This window comes from Salvelinus namaycush, chromosome 12 (assembly GCF_016432855.1).
Source record: "Salvelinus namaycush isolate Seneca chromosome 12, SaNama_1.0, whole genome shotgun sequence".
NCBI classification, from domain to species: Eukaryota; Metazoa; Chordata; class Actinopteri; order Salmoniformes; family Salmonidae; genus Salvelinus; species Salvelinus namaycush.
This window is the reverse complement of record NC_052318.1, coordinates 44,406,258-44,431,643: the sequence shown is the minus strand read 5'-3', so window position 1 is coordinate 44,431,643 and position 25,386 is coordinate 44,406,258. Positions and strand designations below refer to the sequence as shown.

The following is a 25,386-nucleotide window of genomic DNA, read 5'->3' as shown; positions in this document are numbered from 1 at the left end:
CAAGGTAGAAATCTGTCGTTCTGCCCCTCAACAAGGCAGTTAAGCCGCTGTTCCTAGGCCGTCATTGAAAATAAGAAGTTGTTCTTAACTGACTTGCCTAGTTAAATAAAGGTGAAATAAAAAATTATTGAATGGTCTACAGCTTACATTGTGTGACCAAGTGCTTATTTGCAAGTAGCCTACACACAGCGTGCTGTAGTCTGTTCAACCATTGTACTTCAGTTTTTATTTTTATTTGAAACATGACAAAATAAGGTTCTGTATATTTGCATTCTTCTGTAAACATTTTGTGAATCTTCTTCTGAGACTTGATGAGTTATGCAAGTATGCAAGGTAGCCAAATAGGGTGTAAACCAATAGAGTCCACTCATTAGCATTAGCCGTAATGGGAAAAACGGTTGCATTGTGGTATACCAGGAGATCAGTAGCTGGGCAGGGGTTGGTGGGTGAGCTCATAGAGCTAGTCCTTCGATCAAACATTGCCAAAGATGTAGATTGGCACCCAGATGCTTTGCTAAGGCAGTTTTTCCTTGTTATTTTTCTTTCGATGGCACTATTGCATCTATCAGGACATATTTTCCTATGGGAAATGCTAACAGTCCTGCGTCTTAGTAATGAGTGTGACTTGTGTGCGTAGACACACAAGACTTTTCTTGAGATTACGAGAAATTTATTACGTGACCAGAACATGACAGTTTCCCGTGATCTTGAGATAACAAAAGTAAAGACTAGGGCTACTTGAAGACATGCAATGACATAACAATTCATCAAAGTTTGAGGCAATTATTCCATCATGAGTGACGCAAGCATAAGCATGTCTAACTACAAAAAAAATTGGCTGAACAACTTGTTCACTTAATTCATTGCATGTCAAGAACTCCCAGCCAACACCCCTTCTACTTAATTCCTAGCATGATTTACTTTGCATTCATGAGGTCTATCATAAATACTTGAAGATGTAGGATTTAAATTTGATCACCCTGTTGCAGGAGAACAATTCAAAACTTGCATTTGAGGTTTAAAAAGGCTTCTAAAGAAATTTCAGACTGGATTTTCCCTCATGAAAAATGTATCAACGCCTACAAAAATGTCCATTAATTATAACATAATAATAATAATAATTCACATTTCCTGTTGCTGCAGGATTATTTCAAACTGGCTCAAAATCCTACATCTGTACAAATGACTCAAGTATCTTGAATATCTCAAAATTAATCAAGACAGGAACTCAAAACAAAGTTGAGGCTCAACCATAAACGATTCTCAAACCATTGATCAAGTCCATCTTGCAGTAGCCTACAAACAGTACTTGTAAAAGCAGTCAATATCAGGACGCTGTTTGAATCTCAGGCTTGGTTGCCTTTTGATATGCATTTCAGTGGGTTTCGTGTTTCACAAAGCCATTCAGAAAACAAACCATTTGACCACTCATGTGACCGTCTTTAAAATGCTTTAACCCTGAAGCAGATATTTGCACAATTGCAGTCTCATTATTTTGGCACAGCAGGTGTCCATGGCAACTGCCAAATTTGGAAGAAGAAAAAAAGGAAGAAAAATATTTAATTCAAGAGAAACAGTATAAACACTTGACCTATAGGATGTAATAAGGAATCTCTGGAAAAAATACAGTCATAGATTTTACATACAAAGCGTTCTGTCATTGCTTTACACCATACCACACTCCAAAGCCAAACCCAACACAGACTTCTGAAGAAGGGTATGTTGTTTAAAAGATACAGTCATATTGTATCTTGTTAGCTCTTATAACCTTTGACCTCTCTATAATAGTTATGCTGGCAGACTCATCTTACTTCGGTGCCAATGGCCTGCTGGCCAGCTTCTCATCCAGCTACTGTAACTAGCTACAAAAGCTTACACATTGCATCAGAGATAGAGAACATTTCAAACACACTCTCACACACACACAAACACTTACACAAAGTATTTATAAAGTATGTGTCATTCAGGAAACAAGGGATTGTTTGTTGTTAATCCAGAAGGGGTAGACGCAAACTGCCAACCTGAAAATATAAGGTCTTTATAAACTTGACCAATAGATTAATAACGGTGTTGCAAGGTGAACTAGTTAAGAAAGCCAGCCATTTCACAAGAATGAAGCAACGAGCCAGAAGCTCGCTGTTCTTTTTTCTGTTTGAGAAAATAATAGCAACGTGATTTAGGCTAATAGCAAGAGTGAACTGCGATGACTACGGTGGTGTATTAAAAGTTTAGTAATCATTAAACCATAAACCATTTGGCATTGTCTCAATATTTCCAATTTATAATGACAGAGGGACTCTTAAAAAATGAAATAAGAGCCATGTCAGCTAATCGTGATAACAAATATTTTGTTGTTGCTCAACAGAAACTTTGTCAAGAAAAGTGCGACAACCAAATCATGAAATAGGTAAACGCCTGCTATTGTCTTCACAAGATGGCATAAAAGATATTTCTAAAATCAATACATTTCATGACAATACGTTTGAGCGAACTACATCCTCTTTGACTTCATAATTTAGACTAGGACAAAACAATCATTTGCACAACTACTGGCTAATGTGTAAGGCTGTTGCAGACATAGATAGTCAGAGGACAAATAAAAAACCCTTGACCAGCAATGTTGCTAAAATGTACAAGTCATTCTATCAAATATTTAATTTGCCAAAAATGTAATTGCGATACCTTGATAATTGTCCTTTAGAATGTAAAGTGGCCTGCAGTAGACCACCAAAGCTTGCATGAACATAGGTTACAGTCATGTATTATCTCACACAGTATAACAATTGAACAGAGCTTAAACAACACATGAGACAACTAGTTTTACTATGCTTGACATGCAAGCTGCTGCAACATGTAAAAGCAAGTAGAGAGCAGAAATTCTTACAAATTCTTGAAAGAAGAATAACAATGTGTCTGGATTACTAGGTCATATCCCCATTGTGACCTGTTTTCTCTTACCCCTACAAGAAAGCACACTTGTCACAATCTCTCTAAAAACGTTCGCTACCTAGATGTTAAATACTCTGAATCAGTCAGCACACTTTCTAAAAATAATACTGAGAAGCTAGCTTATATAAAGAGTATATTATGAGTATCATTTCACAATCCTGATCCATTTCATGCAAGTGTTCGGCTAGAGAAAGAATGCAAAAGCGGAGTGTCTGTTTCTTCAGTGGATATTCATAAAGCAAAAATAGATTTGTTTGTGCATAAACCAAAATAATTTCATAAAAGAAGTAGGGCCTAACTGTTTTCATCGGTAAAGCAAAACATCTAAAGATATGACTGCCAGCTATTTCCTAAAAAATAATTGCTACCCTATTAATAAAAAGTAACAAGTTGTGGAAAGTCCAAATAGCATTTACTTTGTGGGTCAACTCTGGTTTTATAACACAAATGCTGTTGTGCAGATTATACGTCTCCGGTTTTTCCATTGCACACCAATGTCCCTGTGCGTTTTTTTAATGGGATATAGTCCGTCTTACAGTTTTGGCTACAAGTGTTGTTCACTAGCATGGGGTCTAAAAGGATTTTCAGGAGGTCTAGGTGTAAACAAGCAGAATATAGGTCTAAACTTACTATGGAATAATCCACAAATTTCCCTGAAGAAACCATTTTATTTATTTTCTAAAACCATCTTCAGAAACTTTCCCTTTTGAATACACAGTGATCTCACCATGACTTGTAGAAAACCATATGGCTGGCGGGGTTAGCTGAGGACACACATGCACCTTGGCAAACATACAACTTCCCTATTAGAATCCAAGATACATTTCTCACATCAGTGAAATGCCCGAGCCCTCGTGGATGTGTTTAAAGATTAAGACGGAGAAAAAAGGCATTACATGACCCTGTCTTTTGCCTAAATCAAATCATTTTTTAAGGAATTCAAGAACAGCACAGCAAGAACATAAAGACACTACCGTAAAGGCTAATAGAGATTCTAAAACAATAAACTATTGTAGGTTACAAAGTCCTTAGATCAATGGCAATCTACCATAAAGTTCACTAAATATGTGTTAACGCTACATGTTCTACTCCATCATACCCCCACGAAGGTATTTTCTTTTGACTGTGCTGAGAAAATGCATGGTTTGAATAATAATGGCTTTGTTTCCCTTTATTTAACTCAAACATTGTCTAATAAATCCCAATACATAAACATGGTCACAATATTCTTTTCCAGTGTGCCCCTTGGCTGCGGTGTGGGTTTGATTGTAATTCAGCCTTATTATCTGACGATCAAGCTGATTCACTATACATTGTAAGAAGTAGTCATGTTAGATCTGGCACAGAAAACTGACTTGCATTGTACTGTCAAAGACATAAGCCGAGGCAAGAGAGATAATATAGGCCTACTGCTTGACACCATATAGAAAATCCTTTCAACAAAGTCTCCTGTTGGACTTTTGGTTCTTTTTTTTTATAACTGCAATCTAAACATTGGAAAGGGAGTGGCAATCTATTCACACAGTTCATGACTATTAGAGGTAGGCATATAAGCATACACTGTGTACCTTTGTGCTAAAACATAGCCCTGGTGAACCAGTTGGGTTTGCCATCTCAAGCATTATTTGAGTTATATGCATATTTCACAAGTCAGAAGTGACTGTCACTGGGCAAGAATGTTAACACTATCCAGTGATCTGCTCAGATAGCGTGCTCTCCAACTTGCGAGTCAGCTGCCAGAGTTTGGTAGTTTTCAAGCTTATCACTATTGTGAAGTTTGATAGTTTATCAAATAAACAATATAGCCTAGTGATCAATATCATTGTGGTTTGACCCTGCACATTTTTTTGGTAATAAAATGTGTTAACAACTCTTCTTCATCTGATAATTGGGTAACTTAAGGTTACTTGCATACCCCCAGTTCTCTGTAGTACAATCCCTGTTAAGTGGGTTCTCTTAATTATTTGTTTTCGACATCTCATTCGTGAGATTCTCCTACGTAGCTTGAAGAACCAATGGAATACAGTGCATTAGGGGAAATATTCAGACCCCTTGACTTTTTGCACATTTTGTTATGTTACAGCCTTATTCTAAAATGGATGAAATTGTTTTTCCCCCTCGTCAATCTACACACAATACCCCATAATGACAAAGGAAAAACTGGTTTTTATACATTTTTACAAATGTATAAACAATTATAAACAGAAATATCACATTTAGTAAGTATTTGTACCCTTTAATCAGTACTTTGTTGAAGCACCTTAGGCAGCGATAACAGCCTCAAGTCTTCTTGGGTATGACGCTACGAGCTTGGCACAACTGTATTTGTGGAGTTTCTCCCATTCTTCTCTGCTGATCCTCCCAAGCTCTGTCAGGTTGGATGGGGAGCGTCGATGCACAGCTATTTTCAGGTCTCTCCAGAGATGTTCGATTGGGTTCAAGTCCGGGCTCTGGCTGGGCCACTCAAGGATATTCAGAGACTTGTCCCGAAGGCACTAGTGAGTTGTCTTGGCTGTGTGCTTGCGGTCGTTGTCATGTTGGAAGGTTAACATTCTCCCCCAGCCTGAGGTCCTGAGCGCGCTGGAGCAGGTTTTCATCAAGGATCTCTCTGTACTTTGCTCCGTTCATCTTTCCCTCGATCCTGACTAGTCTCCCAGTCCCTGCCGCTGAGAAGTGGTTTCCGTCTGGCCACTCTACCATAAAGGCCTGATTGGTGGAGTGCTGCAGAGATGGGAGAACCTTCCAGAAGGACAACCATCTCCACAGAGGAACTCTTAAGCTCTGTCAGAGTGACCATATGGTTCTTGGTCACCTCCCTGACCAAAGCCCTTCTCTACCGATTGCTCAGTTTGGACGGGCGGCCAGCTCTAGGAAGAGTCTTAGTGGTTCCAAACTGCTTCCATTTAAGAATGATAGAGACCACTGTGTTCTTGGGGACCTTCAACGCTGCAGAACTCTTTTGGTACCCTTCCCCAGATCTGTGCCTCGACAGAATCCTGTCTCGGAGCTCTACGGAAAATTCCCTCTACCTCATGGCTTGGTTTTTGCTCTAACATTCACTGTCAACTGTGGGACCTTATATAGACAAGTGTGTACCTTTCCAAATCATGTCCAATCAATTGAATGTACCACAGGTGGACTCCAGTCAACTTGCAGAAACATCTCAAGGATGATCAATGGAAACAGGATGCAGCTGAGATCAATTTTGAGTGTCATAGCAAAGAGTCTGAATACTTATGTAAATAAGGTATTTCTGTATTTTATTTTTATTTTTATAAATTTGCAAACATTTATAAAAGCCTGGTTTCACTTTGTAATTATGGGGTATTGTGTGCAGATTGATGAGGGGGAGAAAAAGTGTATCCATTTTAGAATAAGGCTGTAATGTAACAAAATGTGGAAAAGTCAAGGGGTCTGAATACTTTCCGAATGCACTGTTTGTCTGTGAGAGAGTGGCGAATGAGTGAGACCCTCCCCTCATACTAAAGAGCCTGCCCTCTGATCATTCTCAAGCATGCCAAACTTCCTCACATTCTTGCGAGTATGGGAATGTGGTAAGATTAGGGTTGCAAAGGGTCGGAAACTTTCCAGAATTTTTTTCATGGGAGGTTAAGCCCGGGAGTTTTTCTTAAATTCGTCAAAAAAGTTAGCTTATTACAGTGAATCTTTTTTGGGGATACACATAAGGCAATTCTAGGTCTTGTGGCATATTTTGGTTAAACTTTCCCCAATTCAATGGAATTGCAACCCTCTGCATGCACAGTGCATTCTTCCATCACATGTACAGCTCACTGTCTGAGCCAAGGACTGCATGCTTTCTGGTAAGTTTTGATTACAATACTGGGTGGGGTGAATATATTTTATATGACATACATGATTTTTTGTTAACTAGTAAATAGTAGCCTACAGCAAAGTGTGTTAAAATAATTTCTAACTTGTTAGAAATTTCTGCTAGTTAGTTTTGGCTACCATGTGGGTTTTTAGCCTGCTAACTGAGGAGTGTTAATTCACCTGTTTCCATACATGTTTCATTTTAAAACATTTATCTTACAAAGGAGTTGTTTAATCTAACTGCTTAACTATTTATCTGTATATACATGGAATTGTACTTGTAGGTTTCTTACTCTTTACAGGAAAATGTGTGGAGACATTTCACTGCAGCTAATGTAGATGGAAAAGCTGTGTACATTTGCAAATACTATGCCAAATGTGACGAATGCAACAAAGATGCAGAATTATCTGGCCAAGTGCATAAAGTTCCCTCAGCGCTCACAACCTCTGATAAAAGTCCCTCTACTTCTATTCGAGAGGAAAATTATGAATCAGACACCTTATCAATAGCAACAGCTCATGGTCCTCCTGGAATCATACGTTTTTGTTGATTCAATGGAGGAACGTAGTCAGAGAAATGCTGAGGAATGTCTTGCTCGAGCTGTGTATGCAACTGGTTCACCTCTGATGCTCACAAGCAATGTGTATTGGAAGAGATTTCTGAATGTTCTTCACCCAGCATACATCCCTCCAACCAGACATGCTTTATCTACTCATTTGCTGGATGCAGAGTTCAACCGAGTTCAAGTGAAGGTCAAGCAAATCATAGAGAAAGCAGACTGTATTGCAATCATCTCTGATGGGTGGTTGAATGTTCGTGGGCAAGAATAATTAACTAAATCTCCACCTTTCAACTAGTATTCTACAAGCACAGACACAAGGGACAACAGACACACCGGTCTCTACATTGCAGATGAGCTGAAGGCAGTCATCAATGACCTTGGACCACAGAAGGTATTTGCACTGGTGACAGACAATCCTGTGAACATGAAGGCTGCTTGGTCTAAAGTTGAGGAGTCCTACCCTCACATCACGCCCATTGGTTGTGCTGCTCATGCATTGAATCTGCTCCTCAAGGACATCATGGCACTGAAAACAATGGATACACTCTACAAGAGAGCCAAGGAAATGGTTAGGTATGTGAAGAGTCATCAAGTTATAGCAGCAATCTACCTCACCAAGCAAAGTGAGAAGAATAAGAGCACCACATTTACGCTGCCAACAACACCCATTGGGGTGGTGTTGTCATCATGTGTGACAGTCTCCTGGAGGGGAAGGAGTCTCTCCCAAGAAATGGCCATTTCACAGTCTGCCGATATGGACAGCCCCATCAAGAGGATCCTCCTGGAACATATATTTTGGGAGAGAGTGGTAAGCAGCCTGAAACTCCTGAAACCTATAGCAGTATCCATTGCACGGATTGAGGGAGACAATGCCATCCTGTCTGATGTTCAGAGTCTGCTTGTAGATGGTGGCCATCCGGGCAAATTTGAGGCTTTTTGAGCCTGACAACGAGCTATCCTCAACAAGGTTGAAAAGTGACAGTGAGATGAGGCCTCAGAGTCTGATGTTCAAGAGGTGGATATTGAGGAGGTCCAGGGAGAAGACATGGAAGCCTGAGAGGGAGACAGCCAAAGCTTTAGTTTCTTGACTATCATTTTACAGATGTATGTTGAAAATGTTTTTGGGAAATGCGATGGATCATTGGGGATCATTTAATATTCCCTTTCTTCTGTTGTTCAGTGAAATCATCCCACGGGAAGAGTCAACTAATTTAATTAAAGTTCAATTCGTAACTAAATTGTTTTTTTTATTTCTATTGGAAGGATTTAACCATTTGCAATTATGTCTACTTATGATAAGGTAAAAGGTTTATATTTCTGTCTCCATATGATATGGTAAACATATCCAATGCAAAAAACATCTACATTTAAATTGTATTAATTTGCATATATTTCCATTAATTCCCATGTATTCCCGTTAATTCCCACGGAAAGTTTCCACCTCTGAATATTCCCTAAAATGTGCAACCCTAGGTGAGATAATATCAAAGAACCGGGAATACGGTGCATTTTGTTACGTTACAGTCTTCTTTAAAATAATGATTTCTTTTTTAAACGCATTAATGTACACACAATTCCACCATAATGACAAAGTGAAAACAGGTTTTTAGACATTTTTGCAAATGTATAAAAATAAAAAAAATCCCTGAAGGTAGCCTAGTGGTTAGAGCGTTGGACTAGTAACCGAAAGATTGCAAGATTGAATCCCCGAGCTGACAAGGTAAAAATCTGTTGTGCTGCCCCTGAACAAGGCAGTTAACCCACTGTTCTGTCCCCACAGGAGGCCTTTTGCCTTCTGGTAGGCCTTCATTGAAAATAAGAATTTGTTCTTAACTGACTTGCCTAGTTAAATAAAGGTAAAATAAAATAAGTTGAAAAAAATCTACATAAGTATTCAGACCCTTTGCTATAAGACTCGAAATTGAGCTCAGGTGCATCCTGTTTCCATTGATCATCCTTGAGATGTTTATACAACTTGATTGGAGTCCACCTGTGGTAAATTCAATTGATTGGACATGATTTGGAAAGGCACAAACCTATCTATATACTGTAAGGTCCCACAGTTGACAGTACATGTCAGAGCAGAAACCAAGCAATGAGGTCAAAGGAATTGTCCGTAGAGCACCGAGACAGGATTGTGTCAAGGCACAGACCTGGGGAAGGGTACCAAAATGGAATAAGTGGAATAAGTTTGGAACCACCAAGCCTCTTCCTATAGCTGGCCGCCTGGCCAAACTGAGCAATCGGGGGAAAAGAGCCTTGGTCAAGGAGGTGAACAAGAACCCGATGGTACAGAAAAGTACAAAGTACAGAGAGATCCTTGATGAAAACCTGCTCCAGAGTGCTCAGGACCTTAGACTGGGACGAAGGTTCACCTTCCAACAGGACAACGACCCTAAGCACACAGCCAAGACAACGCAGGAGTGGCGTTCGTGACATGTCTCAGACTGTCCTTGAGTGGCCCAGCCAGAGCCGGACTTGAACCCGATCCAACATCTCTGGAGAGACCTTAAAATAGCTGTGCAGCGATGCTTCCCATCCAACCTGACAGAGCTTGTGAGGATCAGCAGAAAATAATGGGAGAAACTCCCCAAATACAGGTGTGGGCTAGTAGCCTAGCTAGTTAACACAGTGCTGGTCGGAGAAGCTAATTATAAAACAATGTGAACATAGCTAGTGTTCACCAAGTGGGCTAGTAGCCTAGCTAATTAGCACAAAGTTAGCCAAAGGAAGCTAGCGCTATGTTCATCTTGCGACGAACAAAAGCATGGCTCTCGACTGATAAGCAGGACGGTCAATCTAGTCACAGCCGGTAGTGGGTTAAACTAAACAAGAGAGCGAACTAGTAATTCTACCATTGCAGGTATAAAACCTAGTCGGTAGGATAGCTAGCCTTGTGGTGCGATAGCCAGGTTAGCTATGCCTTGCAGCTATAGCCGTGTGACACTAGCTAGAACAGGAGATGAAGGAAGAAAAGCTGTGAAGCTAATTCTTACCCAAAGTAGAAAGTATCCTTCCAGGAAAGTCACCCAGGACAAAATATGAGATCTGATAACCCTGTGCTTGTTGGTGCAACCTTGACTCCACACCGGTGAACAGTTAAGCAGGAAAACAGATCAAGTTGTGCTGAAGAAAACTAAGTAGAAGTCTTCTGTGAGGAAGATTGGTGAGAATGATCAGAGGTCAGGCGAGTGGCTCTTTAATATCAGGGGAGGGGCTCCTTCATTCGCCACTCGACCTGTCTGTCTCCGACAGACATGTATGATTGGTTCTTTGATTTACTTAGGAAATTCTGGTGAATCCCACGAATGAGATGTCAAAACGAATAATTAAAAGAGAACCCGCATCTTAGCAGTGATTATAGTACACTTAGCAATGGAAGGCGCACTGCACTCTACCCCTCCTCAACTTTCTTTCCATGGCCTCAATACTTCCTTGGCCTACTAGGCATATGTCCTTGGCAGTAGTCGATGAATGGTTTCTAATGCCTAGGTCGCTACAATACGCAAAGTAAGGTTGAAGTATGTTAAACAGCAAATACTAAACTATGAATTTCCAAATAATTACAACTCATATAAACAATCCACAAACTCATACGTAGCAGTGTGGCCACATTTCTGCATGTAGGCTCGGCCTTAAATGGACACTGTGAGATTTTGTCAATGATGAACTTGTGGATACCATTTTTATGTCTCTGTGTCCAGTATGAAGGAAGCTAGAATTGTTTAGCGAACCAATGCTAACTAGCGTTAGCACAATGACTGGACGTCTATGGGTATCTGCTAGCTCTAACTTCCTTAATACTGGACACAGAGCCATACAAATTGTATCAATGAGTTCATCTGACTCCGGGGAAGTAGATAAAGAGCCTCATTGACAAAATCCCGAAGTATCCATTTCAAAGCTGGAAGAGAAATCTGTCACACAATTTGGGCACAATAGCACTATTAAGCTTAAAACATGTTACATATATGCTCAGACAATTACTACTGAATATCTTATGCTTGCCCCCCCCCCCCCCCCGTTCATATACGAAAAGGCTTTAAAACGGAAATAAGTATAAAGTAGACTAGAAGACATGACATGGTAATGTGAACTCTTCATCACATTTTCAGGATATGTTTCAGGGCTAAAAGGAGCTATTAGCAGCAGGACATCTTACAGCGTGCTCCTGAAAAGCCTATAATGGGCTTTCAAAAAATGCACAATATTGTAATCTGTGCCCTAGATACCACACCAATATATGTTTCTGAGTATAGCCTAATGCTAAAATATCATTACATAATGTGCCGGGGAGCATTAGTTTGCCACTTACTGATTTATTCAGCAAATGAGAACAACACAGCTGTTGCTTAGCTAATTTACAGTTTTCTATGTCTTCAGTTTAAAAGCTTGCTGTGTTGAAGAGAAAGGGAGGCCCCAGCATTCTGTGGAGAGGATGCATTTACAAATGTCTCAATATGTCAATATTTTAGTGACCATTTGCCAGAGAGCTGACAGCTGGGCTTGCTAACACTGTAGAACATACTACAGTATTTGCACAGGGGGCAGCTTTGATTGAACAGCAGGCCTAAGTTGGTTGGAAGCTGGAACTACAAAAACTGAGAGGCTGAAACCATTCTACTATGTGCTTGAGCAAAAGAGGACAGGAAGCAATATTAAAACGGCAAATACAACTTCTTCCTCTGGCTTTGTAATAGTTACAATTCTTTAAAAAATGTATATCTAATCAAGATGTGGTACCCATTGCATGATTATGGAATTAGCCACACAAAGCAATCCCTTGAGAGCCGAAGGGTATACCATTACATTTTCATCAAACTTTTGTTCTGTGAGCATAAATAGGCACATGGCTTACCTTTCAATTTAAACTGGACACCTCCAAAAACCTCCCCACCTTGCAATGACATCACAGATCACATTTGATGTCCTGGCAGTGTCTTCGTGAGCCAATCCAGACGTATCGCTATGGACAAAGGACTGAATCAATTATCATGAATCGAAACTTGACATTTTGCATTTAAAATATTTGTTTTGTGATTGCTCATATGAAGAGTTATTGTAAGACATAGTTAACAAACAAACTCCTTCAACTCTGCTAGCACCTCTGAATTGTAGCCTGAATAACCAGTGAGGTTTTTCTTCACAACCTGAAAATGTGTTGTAAGAGTTGTAAGTTCTATGTAACGATGTGCATGTAGTTACACTGTTATTGGGATTACAATGAAAATGTGACAATTATGGACAACTGGGCCTGTTTACTATGTGGTGTGGTTGAATTAATGAACTCTGTAAGAAAATTGAATTGAACTGAAACCGAAGAGCAGTAAAGGCTGTTGGATGCCAAAATCTCTCTAAAGAGTAGGCCTAAATGTCCAACCAACAGGCTTGAATTGCAATACTTCATGTGTGATACTGCACTCATTACAATAATTATAATTTCATCCATCATAGCATAGGCCCACTCTGCATACAGCCTCAATCACTACAATGGTGGATGTGTTAAATAAAAACTCTCCGTATCAAACCAGTATACTTAACATAAAACTGCATATCTCAATCTCATCACCAAAAGGGAAATGGATATCAAAAATTGGAGGGAACATACTTGTAGGCTGTAAACTTTATAATGTACATTTCAGTTATGAGTTTTATCTTAGCTCAAGATGTGTACTGATCAGTAAACGTAGGCTACTTGTCAACAGGCAAGTATGGATTCTTCAATGCGTGTTTGCTGTCCTACAGTTCAACACTATTCTTCATTATGTCTACAGCCTATGATTCACATGATCATTTAGAATATAAGACACACAACTCCACACACTCATGTCAGCAGCAGCCAGTGCACGCACATGTGTTTAAAAACGTGTGGCTGGTTATCCATTACAAGTCAGAGTGCCAAGCAAAGTTTCTGTTGTGGAGTTACCGGTATATGCCAGCTATATATAGTAAGCCTATTCTATATAGGGCAGATAAGCCTCAACAGTAGTCTATGACCATTAGAAGACTGTTATAAGGGGGTGAATGGGAAACAAGCCACACCGAAACAGTTATATTTAAAAATGTCATTATCCGAAAAGGACATTGTGAACCATCTCTGACTGATTCAATAAAGTTTGTTATTCACCCATAAATCTATTCAACCTGCAACATTTGTAACAATGTTTCATTCTAATAGACTATATAGGCTGTGGCTACTCCTAACCTTGTTGACCAAGTCTGGTGCTGACATCCAACATGCGGTGCAGCGGCAATAGTCTCAACAACTTTGAGAGATGGATAGGACGTTTTGCCCCACTTTGATCAACTGTCAAATCAACCGTCAATAAAATTGTTAAAACTAATGAAACTGTTTGAAGTTGGAGAAACCAACATCTTGATGAGCCAATTCACTGCTTCAAGCACCCCTGTGCCGTCATTTATCAAACGAACCGGATTGTCTCCCATAGGACTATAGGCCTATGCCTAATGATATCATATTTCTATATTACAATATTTTTTTAAACGGTCTCTCTTCTAATTTCCTATACGGTCATGTACGTTAATATAGATGGAATTGCGCAACAAAGATCGTGACAATAAAAGAGGGCATTCATTTTGTAAAACATGGCACCAAAATCCAGAGCAGATGGACAGTTTTTATTCTATCGGTGAAACTAAATCCGCAGTGTCTTTCATACTTTTCGCCTGGGATATTGACTGAATATGTAGGCTACCTTTCTGTGTCAGGCAGATGTTAATGTATAATTTAATTTGACAAACGTCTGACACCTTGCATCCTAATTTAAATTTAGGTACAGCATGTGCCAAACTAAAATATTTGATGGCTTTATTGCAATTTTACTTATATTTCGCCCATTGTTCGGTCCAACAAGTGTTGACTTGGTAGGGGGTTGGACACATTTGGACTAGTCCGAGAAAAACGCCAACAGACGGAGATACAACATAGTGGTTTTAAATTGTATGCCTGCTCCTTCTCATTCCCAAATTATTGACCCTTATATATCTGTTTATTCCGCTTTACGCACCACACCGCATGCACTAAACTCCAGATGTTTCATGTAAATTATCCTTATGTTGTCTAATTTGTGTTATACATGGAGCCCCATTCATAATAACGTGACAGTCCGAAGTAGAACAGTCAACACAATTAATTTCTCTGTCCAGAATAGGAAGGAGTAAAACTAAGGAAATAAGCATTGATGTTGAGAATAATGACAGATGGGCAACCTAGGACGTCATGAAAGTGAGCAGAGCGTCTTTTTTGTCGGGTGTAACGTAAACTGACTATTGTAAATCCATACTATCTGTAATCAATAGACCCCACAATATCATATATCATTCTGCATTTACGTTCTAATTCAATTAGGCTCTGGAATGCTGTAAGGAAAAAAAGTTTACTGATTCTGCGTTAATCTGGTTGGGAAATCCAGAAATGGAGGCAATGGAACTAAGCGTACAATTGTCTGTATGTTTTAAGCTTCACTTACTATTAAGTTTAGTATATATCATATATAGGGAATAACTGTAATATATTCTTATAAATAGCCTAACAGAGACAGTTTTAACACCAGACCTTTCCCTCACTTTTCCTATTTCTTACCTGCTGTCCTAAGCTTGTTCTCCAATGGCGACAGCGATTCACAGCTTCCCCGGTTTTTCCCCGGCAAGGCTTCGAATTGTTTAATATTTTCCCTTACTTTATTTCATTTCTCACTTCCATCTTCTTTCATCTCATCAATAAACACACGCTGCAGCCTACCTTCATAAAGGACTTAAACGAGTTCAAGTGTGCCCTCCCATTTTTTAACTATACGTTGAATATTTTGGACAGGCACGCCTTTTCACTTACGATTGGAACAGAGCCTCTCTTGAGCGATGTAGGTTGGAACATAAATCGGTCAGCGTGGTTTAGCCCCAATCATTGAGCCGTACACCCTCTCTACGGAGTGCAGTGGGCCGGTGAAACTGTCTCCATGGCATTGTGGCTCCGAAATAGTAAATGTTCCTCTTACCCAGACAGGGTTGTTTGATCCAATATGAACAACCGAAGGCCGTAGTTTTAATGAAATTCCACTCTCTGTGTCTTGAAATGTTCATCCATGCAAGAATGTACGTCTTCGCAGAATGTTATTTAAGGAAATAATTTTAATTCAGGTCACCGAGGGTTAATTTCGTCTTACACGCTTTTAATTAAAAAAAAATATATATATAATTATATAGGCCTATATTGGAATCATGACGCTTGGTTTAAAATGTAAAGAGAATAACTCTAGTTTCAATATTCCATTGATCAAAAGGGCAGTCAATTGAAGAATTATGTCTATCATGTGTCTGTACTTTGCATTGGACAAAGTCGTTGTCAGTAACTGCTACCGATTGGTTTGCAGCTTCATATTGGATGACGTAGCTGCCTATCATTTTTAGTACCAACAAGCTAGATTGGCTGCCGTGTCTTTGACTTTCTACGCATTTCTATTTTCTCATTTATTTATTTTTTAACGTCCCTAGCTGACCTCAAGCCAAGATTAAAAAAAAAAAAAAATGCTGACGGTTTAGCTGGCCAATCAGATTGAGTAATGCAATATTAAATTGTTTTGTTCTCCAATGCATTCACAGATATGTTCTGACTGGCATGAAATAAAGCAATAGTGGATCGTGCAAGTCCCCACACCCCCCTCCGGCCTTCATGCCCCCTCCCCGTCTAGACAGTGACAGGTGTGTGTGTGAGTGTGTGCGAGCGCGCTTGTCTGATGTCTAGACTTGAATAATCAGCCTTAATTAAAGCTGAAGTTAATGTTTATTGTATATTCTAAACATCATGGGCTATTCGTTGCCGGCAACACCATGAGATGTCGAACATATCTGCAGAACCCGAAGTAGGCTATCACGTTCTCACTTGGAATGATGCTTATCAGGAGGTTCTGTTTCATGCATAATGCTCTGTTGTAGGATAATTAGGTGTGACTCATAGCCTAAATAATAAATAATACGCGTGCTTCAGCCTACTATGAAATTAGACTAAGAAAGACAACATGACGATAACCATTGAGCAAACGTTGTTCATTAACATTAAATACGCGTATTTCCTATGTTGTTTAGTCCAGCAAGACACATCTCATAACTACAACGTACTCAAACAATCGCCATTTCTCATGGTAAACTTTCATCCCGAATTGTAGATTTCCGGATTTTGAGACATCTGCTTTTTGTTGATTATGAGCGCCATCTGGCGGATATTATTTTATGTAATTTTATTGCGGGTTAAGGGGAGGACACCCGCGGCGTGAGAAGGGGTAGCCACAGATAGAACAATGAGCCAGAAATTTCACGAGATGTATACGTGTGAAGCATCGGGTTGGGCTTTTCCGCTCACCAACAAATATGGTGATGAGAGGAAGCTCAGTGGCCGGCAGTGGGAGAAGATGGAGCGAAATGGATTTTGGCCGACTTAATGCACATTTTCTCATCGAGTAAACGTTTGATCTCAATACAGTTTTCTGTTCCCAAAACTACAATCTTATACGAACACTAGTGGACTAAGTTTTGTAGATTTTACCCTTTGCCAAAGTTTTAAGAAATTGCGTTGTTCAGAAGTGCAATGGTGAATTGGGTTAATGCAGACGCGCACTTCACAGAGTAGGCGTTCCCTAACGGAAATACGCAAATCAATGAAATAACTAGCCAATAGGATCTCGCTAGCTCGTGCTTGCCCCCCCCCCCCTCTCTATTCTTGCTTGTTCTGCCCACTATGACTCATTTGTTCCCGTTGGAAACGACAGGCTGTGGTGTATCTTGGGTTAGTTATACAAATCTTTGGATGCTGCATCCCAATATGGCAACTGGATTATGGGCGAGAGGGTGTGTCGAAAGGAAATTATTGGGCGTGTGGAAAAGTGTGTGAAGTCAAAAGTGCTCTGCTATAGGTTTGATGGTTTTGATTGATCAGTGTTTTTTTTCTTCAGTTTCTTACCTTGCAACTACCATACATTGAGCTACCTTACCGTGAGAGTTTGGACTTCTTTTTTTAAGCCAGAGGATGAGTCTGAGTCGCATTTCACTGTTTGGTTTACACAAATAATTGTTCATTTTAAGTTATAAAACTGGCAATTGTTTATTTTTGATTAAAAGTATTGATGGCGGTTGTATTTAATGCGTTCTATGCGTGTGCAGCTGTCACCCTGATATTGGCTACGAGGTAGCTACTTCCCAAGGGCCGAACAGTAGTGCTTGTCAAGCAGAGCGAAGGGCACTGGGTCCCAATGTTGTTGCTGTTCATGCCCTCCCAATTGAGTAGTAGACTATATATACACTACCAGTCAAAAGTTTGGACACGCCTACTCATTCAAGGGTTTTTATTTATTTTTACATTGTAGAATAATAGTGAGGACATCAAAACTATGAAATAACACATTTTACATTTTAGATTCTTCAAAGTAGCCACCCTTTGCCTTGATGACAGCTGTGCACACTCTTGGCATTCTCTCAACCAGCTTCATGAGGTAGTCACCTGGAATGCATTTCAATTAACAGGTGTGCCTTGTTAAAAAAGAACAGCTCAAATAAGCAAAGAGAAATGACAGTTCATCATTATTTTAAGACATGAAGGTCAGTCACTCCGTAACAACTTTGAAAGTTTCTTCAAGTGCAGTCGCAAAAACCATCAAGCGCTATGATGAAACTGGTTCTCATGAGGACCGCCACAGGAAAGGAAGATCCAGAGTTACCTCTGCTGCAGAGGATAAGTTCATTAGAGTTAACTGCACCTCAGATTGCAGCCCAAATAAATGCTTCACAGAGTTCAAGTAACAGACACATCTCAACATCAACTGTTCAGAGGAGACTGCGTGAATCAGGCCTTCATGGTCTAATTGCTGCAAAGAAACCACTAATAAAGGACACCAATAAGAAGAAGAGACTTGCCTGGGCCAAAGCACACAAACAATGGACATTAGACCAGTGGAAATCTGTCCTATGGTCTGATGAGTCCAAATGTGAGATTTTTGGTTCCAACCGCTGTGTCTTTGTGAGAGTAGGTGAACGGATGATCTCCGCATGTATGGTTCCCACCATGAAGCATGGAGGAGGAGGTGTGATGGTGCTTTGCTGGTGACACTGTATGTGATTTATTTAGAACTCAAGGCACACTTAACCAGCATGGCTACCACAGCATTCAGCAGCGATACGCCATCTCATCTGGTTTTTGCTTAGTGGGACTATCATATGTTTTTCAACAGGACAATGACCCAAAACCCACCTCTAGGCTGTGTAAGAGGTATTTGACCAAGGAGTGATGGAGTGCTGCATCAGATGACCTGGCCTCCACAATCACCCGACCTCAACCCAATTGAGATGGTTTGGGATGAGTTGGACCGCAGAGTGAAGGAAAAGCAGCCAACAAGTGCTCAGCATATGTGGGAAAGCATTCCTCATGAAGTGGGTTGAGAGAATGCCAAGAGTGTGCAAAGCTGTCATCAAGGCAAAGGGTGGCTACTTTGAAGAATCAAAAATATTAAATATACTGTATTTTGATTTGTTTAACACCTTTTTGGTAGTTTTGATGTCTTCACTATTATTCTGCAGAAAAACCCTGGAATGTGTAGGTGTGTCCAAACATTTGACTGGTACTGTATGCATCAAGGTGACATCTAGATGGTTATCAATATTAGTTATTTCTTGTGTAGGCTGCTGTCCTACACAATAAAATCATGTGCGAGAAAAATTGCCACGTTAGTTACCGCCGGTGACAGGACCGTGATAGAGAGTAGGAAGCACTTCATGTCGACTTGTGCAGTCCAATCCGCCACGCAAAATAGTCTGGAGTGCCAACAAATTTGCCCAATTAGCTGATTCGCTTTCCATAAACCCACTCCTTTCGATACACCCGCTCACTCTTACTCTGGTCGCCATGTTGGGCTGCAGCTACCCATACTTGCTCGGTGTCGCGAAGAGTGCAATTCGGGGAGTTCCTGCATGTGGACATTCCTTCATTTGGGAACCCCTCTTTATACTATTATTTGTAACTTTTTAAGTTAGGACAGGCGGGAGGCGGTGGCGCACCAGTACAGTAGGTGGGGTTAATGCACAATAGCAAGCTAGCACACGCTCCCCCCTCCTTCCACCTGCTGTGCTAGCGGTAGGATAGGCTAACTAGCAAGCTAGCACATGACACGGTGTCGCAAACAAGCTAGTTAGCTAGCACATGGTGTCACCCCAACCTTCCGCCTACTGTGCTAGTGGGAGGCGGGAGTGACCAGTAGACAGTGTCCTTCACCCCCGCCTGTCGGGCACTGTTTTCCTGCAGTTCTGTTAACGAAGGTGAGGGCAGGTGTTCGGCAGGTAGGAGCGAAGGCCACGGTCTACCAGTGTCACTCCTGGTAGCTAGCAAGGAGGACTCCGGTAGGAGGCGGAAAAAACTCAGATCATATTTTAATTCCCTTTTGACCCACATTCCAAAGCGTCACAAGCATGAAGATGTCGTGCTCGATTGGGGTGGGTGGGGTGCTCGAGGGGGGTGTTCATGCAAGAAACAATGGGATGCGGGGGGGGGGAGGGGGGGGGGGGGGTGGCGTTCCTGCAGATGCAGGAATGACCACATGCAGGAACGCCCGAATTGTGGGCTGCAGTTGCACACTATTGTCGGTGTCTCAGAGACTATTACTGTTAACCTACATTATGGGAGGTTCATTTCTTTGGCGTGAGTTAACGTTCAGCTACCACTGTGCCAAAAGATCAGTCAGTGGCATAGAAAAACGACCACTCGTGTGTCAATTTCAGGTATTTGGTTTTACTGTGCATAAAGCTGTGTGCTGATATACCGGTAGGCTAATGAGAGAAGACACAATTATATACCCATTATTTTTTTCTTCCCAGAACCTGTCACTTTCAAATGCATATCGACCACCAGAGGAAAAATAGGTTATGGACAATTTGCCAGACCATTTTACTCTTTCATTCCCCAGAAGTCATTGTTCGTGCCAATTGCATCACTGTAACTCCTAGACCTATACACTTTTTGGAGTGTCATATGCAGTATTGCAAAATGGAAATTTAATAACTTCTCTGCTCAGATGGCAGGAACAACAAAGTGCTTATAATCGATACTGCTGATCTGTCTTTCCGTTCTGTGCCATCCTACATGAACCCATCTGAGCGGTCTGTAAAATACATGGAAAGCCATAACTTTCTTCAGATCTTTCAGGTGAGAAAAACAAGCACCTGAGGTGAAACAAAAGTTGGTGATCATGAAACATGGGCATGCAGTGTTTGCAGTCTTTTTTTGTGATCTCTCTACAGGAGATGATTAAAAACCTGTTTTTTGACAGGCCAGAGGAGCCGCTTCAGTTCATGTTAGAACAGGTTAGACTCCTATATGTTTTTAGATAAAGGCCTAGAGACCATACAGGTACAATAACTAGGCCTATTGCATGTTTCGCCTAGCTTTTGGGCAACAAGGCCGCAATACTGTCACGGTAATCTGAACCTTCTTGAGTCCTTTCATCACTCTTTTTTTACCCTGTGTGTATTAACACATACAGTGCATATGGAAAGAATTCAGACATTTTGTTACGTTACAGCCTTATTCTAAAATGTATTAAATAGCTTTTTTCCCACATCCATCTACACACAATACCGCATAATGACAAAGCAAAAACAGTTTTTTAGAAAATGTATTAAAAATAAAAAATGTAAATTATTATTATTAAAAACATTTACGTAAGTGTTCAGACCCTTAACTCAGTACTTTGTTGAAGCACCTTTGGCACCGATTACAGCCTTGAGTCTTCTTGGGTATGATGCTACAAGCTTGGCACACCTGTATTTGGGGAGTTTCTCCCATTCTTCTCAGCAGATCTTCTCAAGCTCTGTCATGTTGGATGGGAAGCATCGCTGCAATGCTATTTTCAGGTCTCTCCAGAGATGTTTGATCTGGTTCAAGTCAAGGCTCTGGCTGGGCCACTCAAGGACATTCATAGATTTGTCCCGAAGCCACTACTGCATTGTCTTGGCTATGTGCTTAGGGTCATTGTCCTGTTAGAAGGTGAACCTTCGCCCCAGTGTTAGGTCCTGAGCGCTCTGGAGCAGGTTTTCATCAAGGATCTCTCTGTACTTTGTTCCGTTTATCTTTCCCTCGATCCTGACTAGTCTCCCAGTCCTTGCTGCTGAAAAACATCCCCACAGAATGATGCTGCCAACCCCATGCTTCACCGTAGGGATGGTGCCAGGTTTCCTCCAGACGTGACACTTGGCATTCAGGTTTCATCAGACCAGAGAATCTTGTTTCTCATGGTCTGAGAGTCCTTTAGGTGCCTTTTGGGAAACTCCAAGTGGGCTGTCATGTTCCTTTAACTGAGGAGTCGCTTCTGTCTGGCCACTCTACCATAAAAGCCTGAATGGTGGAGTGCGGAAGAGATGGTTATTGTTCTAGAAGGAACTCTAGAGCACTGTCAGAATGACCATCGGGTTCTTGGTCACCTCCCTGACCAAGGCCCTTTTCCCCCAATTGCTCAGTTTGGCCAGGCAGCCAGCTCTAGGAAGAGTCTTGATGGTTCCAAACTTCTTCCATTTAAGAATGATGGAGCACATGGCCAATGTGAACACATGGCCAATGTGTTCTTCAGGACCTTCAATGCTGTAGACATTTTTTGGTAATCTTCCCCAGATCTGAGCCTGTCTCGGCGCTCTACGGACAATTCCTTCGACCTCATGGCTTGGTTTTTGCTCTGACATGTACTGTCAACTGTGGGAACTTATATAGACAGGTGTGTACCTTTCTAAAACATGTCCAATTGAATTTACCACAGGTGGACTCCAATCAAGTTGTAGAAACATCTCAAGGATGATCAATGGAAACAGGATGCAACTGAGCTCAATTTCAAGTCTCATAGCAAAGGGTCTGAATACTTATGTAACTAAGGTATTTCTGGGTTTCTTTTAAATACATTTTCCCAAATTTCTAAAAAACCTGTTTTCACTTTGTCGTTATGGGGTATTGTATGTGGATTGATGAGGAACAAAAATTATTTAATCAATTTTAAAATAAGGCTTTAATGTAGCAAAATGTGGAAAAAGTGAGGGATCTGAATACTTTCTGAATGCACTGTATATGCCTAATATTCAATTTTTCCCCCCAGTTTTTTCCTCCACGTTTTGTTTAAGAAAAGCTATCGGAGGTGGTAGGTGTGGTGAAGTTCTCGGAGTCCAAGGCTTGCACTGACGGTCAGGATAAAGATGAGTCTGTGACAGTAGGAGTGAAGTTTTTGGAAAAAGTGGACCCTTGCCTTTTGTCTGATCCATTTGTCGATTCAGGGTGGGTGAAAACAGAGTTGGGTGCTGTGGAATCGGTGAGGGTAACCAGAAGTGGTCTTGTGATAATTGTTTGTGTTTCTGCTGGACAGAGGGAGAAGGCACTCTGCGTTAAACGAATGGGGGCAAGACATGTGAATTGTTTTGCTCTCAAGAAAAGGGTGCCATTGAAAGGAGTGATTACTGGGGTAGCAGTAAAAGTTGACCAACTGAAGGGACGATTCCTGGTGTTTGTGATGCTCGTCGTTTGGTGCGATGCAGACAGGGTGGCGTTAGTGGTGAAACGGAAAGTCATTGTTCTTTTGAGTTTTAATGTTGATTCTTTACCCGACAAAGTGATGTTAGGATATATAAGTTATCCTGTACGAGCCTTTGACCCGAATACATTACGTTGTTACAGGTGTCAAGCTTATGGGCATGTGGCAGCAGTGTGTAGGAGGGAGGCTCCTAGGTGTGAGATGTGTGCAGAAGGGCATGAGACAAAGGACTGTGTACCATTGGGGAAAGTAGTGGTATGTGTTAATTGTAGGGGTGCCCATGGGGCTGGGGATCAGAAATGTCCCGTGCGAGAGAGGCTGGTGTTCTTTTTTATTATTAGATGTATTTATTTTTATTTTTGTGTGTGTTGTGTTAGATGGTAGGTTTAATAATAACGAAAATGGAACGTTATTTGTTTTTGTTTATTTATGTTATTTGTTTATTTATGAATTTTTTCAAGCGAAGTATAATGGAGTTGTACTCCAGTCTAGTAGGTGGCGGTAATGCAACATTTATTGGATGCCAACCGCCGTTAAACCTCATCGAAGAAGAAAAAGACAGTCGTCAGGCAGTATTGGTTCTGTTTTCATGTCCAGACACTTCTCTTGTTTTGTAACGTTCCATTTTCGTTATTAAACTCACCATCTGCACCTGCTTCCTGACTCCCTGCATCCTCATTATGTTGGGGTTCGTTCCTTGTTCCTTGTCAATCATTGGCTCATTGGTGAAATTAGCATTCAGACAATATCTTTAATTAAATAATTCAAAAACCTTTATTAATGCAATTGCAGACAGAAGTTGACAACAGGAACATAGCACGCATGTTTCCGAGTAAGTTCTGCAAAATAGAAAAGGGTCAGAGGTGTTTTATTATGCCTACAGTCATATATCTTAGTGATATCACTGCCTACGTCATTACCTTCTACTCATGAGAACAAGCCCATGCCTACACAGCTATATAAACAAGAGGTTCAGTGTTATCTAAAAGCTCAGCAGTAAATGTCCACTCCCCAAGTTGATTTACAGTGGAATGTCTGACTAGTCTCTTATCTCTTACACTCCCCTGCAGAATTCTGTCTCACAGTCACACATTTCTCAGACCGTTTCTTTATATAATATTAAACCTTTATAATGAATATATATAGTTAACCTGTAGTCTAGGACCCTATAAATGTAAGGAGGGAGGGGTCTTATAACCCCTCCCCTTATATTAATACAACATAAGCATAGTCAATTATTATAATACATCAAACATTTGGTATAGCCCCTATCATGACCCAAAGGTGAATCCGACAGTTACACAGCCTGAATTCAAAACGGATTAAAAAAATATCTCACACAATACCCCTTAATGACAAAGTGAAAACCTGTTTATTGAAATGTTTATTGAAATACAGAAATATCTCATTTAAATAAGTATTCACACCCCTGAGTCAATACATGTTAGAGTCACATTTGGCAGCAATTACAGCAGTGAGTTTTTCTGGGTAAGTCTCTAAGAGCTGGATGGTACAATGTTTTCCCATTATTCTTTTGAAAAGTCTTCAAGCTCTATAAAATTGGTTGTTGATCATTGCTAGACAACCATTTTTAAGTTTGCCATAGATTTTGAAGCAGATTTAAGTAAAAACTGTAACTCGGCCACTCAGGAACATTCACTGTCTTCTTGGTAACCAACTCCAGTGTAGATTTGGCCTTGTGTTTTAGGTTATTGCCCTGCTGAAAGGTGAATTCATCTCCCAGTGTTTGGTGGAAAGCAGACTGAACCAGGTTTTCCTCTAGGATTTTGCCTGCGGTTAGCTCCATTCTTTTTCTTTTTTATACTGAAAAACTCCTCAGTCCTTAACGATTACAAGCATACCCATAACATGACTCAGTAATGTGTTGTATTGAATTTGCCCTAAACATAACACTTTGTATTCAGGACCAAAAGTTTATTTCTTAGCCACATTTTTTGCAGTATTACTTTGGGGCCTTGTTGCAAACAGGATGCATATTTTGAAATATTTTCTTTTGACTGTCAATTAGGTTAGTATTGTGGAGTAACTACAGTGGTGAACCGTCATTCAGGGCAGGTGGGGCAGAACCTTTCTAGCAAAATAAATAAATATATACACTACCGTTCAAAAGTTTGGGGTCACTTAGAAACGTCCTTGTTTTCCATGAAAACATACATGAAATGAGTTGCAAGATGAAATGGAAATATAGTCAAGACCTTGACAAGATTAATTATTTTTTTATTTTATTGAAATAATAATTGTGTCCTTCAAACTTTGCATTCGTCAATGAATCCTCCATTTGCAGCAATTACAGCCTTGCAGACCTTTGGCATTGTAGTTGTCAATTTGTTGAGGTAATCTGAAGAGATTTCACCCCATGCTTCCTGAAGCACCTCCCACAAATTGGATTGGCTTGATGGGCCCTTCTTACGTACCATATGGTCAAGCTGCTCCCACAACAGCTCAATAGAATTGAGATC

General features: G+C 40.5%; 1 protein-coding gene across 1 annotated transcript in view; it reads right to left on the bottom strand.

Moving 5' to 3' along the window:
• LOC120057303 (zinc finger and BTB domain-containing protein 20-like) overlaps positions 1-15,162 on the bottom strand; it is a 32,983-nt gene extending 17,821 nt beyond the window's left edge. Inside the window, exons 1-2 of the mRNA XM_039005873.1 lie at positions 14,947-15,162; positions 12,202-12,309 (exon numbers count right to left, since the gene is read on the bottom strand). The gene's annotated coding sequence lies outside the window, so the exon portion shown is untranslated. The remainder of the gene's footprint in view (positions 1-12,201; positions 12,310-14,946) is intronic.
• Positions 15,163-25,386: the final 10,224 nt, after the last annotated feature.